Consider the following 955-nt stretch of genomic DNA (forward strand, 5'->3'; position numbering starts at 1 on the left):
GGGCCTCCCGCAGACAAAGTACTTTGATTTATTGCGCTATCTTTAATAGCACCCGAGATATCACCAGAAATATATTGGATTTTCCCCTGACCCTGAGTGTCCAGCCCCATGAGACGGTGGTTTTCTCGGCCCCTAGTGGTCCGAGGTCGTTCCTGCTGCACAGATTCATTCGCCAGTGCCTCCTACAGACAATGCACTTTGATTTATTGCGCTATCTGTAATAGCACCCGAGATACCACCAGATATATGCTGGATTTTTACATGACCTTGGGTGACGGATTCCGAATATCAGTAATTTTCTCGGCCCCTGGTGGTCCGAGGTCGTTCCTGCTGCACAGATTCATGCGCCAGGGACTCCCGCAGACAAAGTACTTTGATTTATTGCGCTATCTCTAATAGCATCCGAGATATCACCAGATATATATTGGATTTTCCCTGACCCTGAGTGTCCGGACCCATGAGACTGTGGTTTTCTCGGCCCCTGGTGGTCCGAGGTCGTTCCTGCTGCACAGATTCATGCGCCAGGGCCTCCCGCAGACAAAGTACTTTGATTTATTGCGCTATCTCTAATAGCATCCGAGATATCACCAGATATATATTGGATTTTCCCTGACCCTGAGTGCCCGGACCCATGAGACTGTGATTTTCTCGGCCCCTGGTGGTCCGAGGTTGCTCCCGCTGGCCAGATTCACGCGCCAGGGTCTCCTACAGACCATGCACTTTGATTTATTGCGCTATCTGTAATAGCACCCGAGATATCACCAGATATATATTGGATTTTTCCCTGACCCTGAGTGTCCGGCCCCATGAGACGGTGGTTTTGTCGGCCCGTGGTGATCCGAGGTCGTTCCCGCTGCACATATTCATGCGCCAGGGCCTCCTGCAGATAATTCACTTTGGTTTATTGCGCTATCTCCAATAGCACCCGAGATATCACCAGATATATATTGGATTT

The sequence above is a fragment of the Nomia melanderi genome, unplaced genomic scaffold (genome assembly GCF_051020985.1).
Source record: "Nomia melanderi isolate GNS246 unplaced genomic scaffold, iyNomMela1 scaffold0014, whole genome shotgun sequence".
Lineage (NCBI taxonomy): Eukaryota > Metazoa > Arthropoda > Insecta > Hymenoptera > Halictidae > Nomia > Nomia melanderi.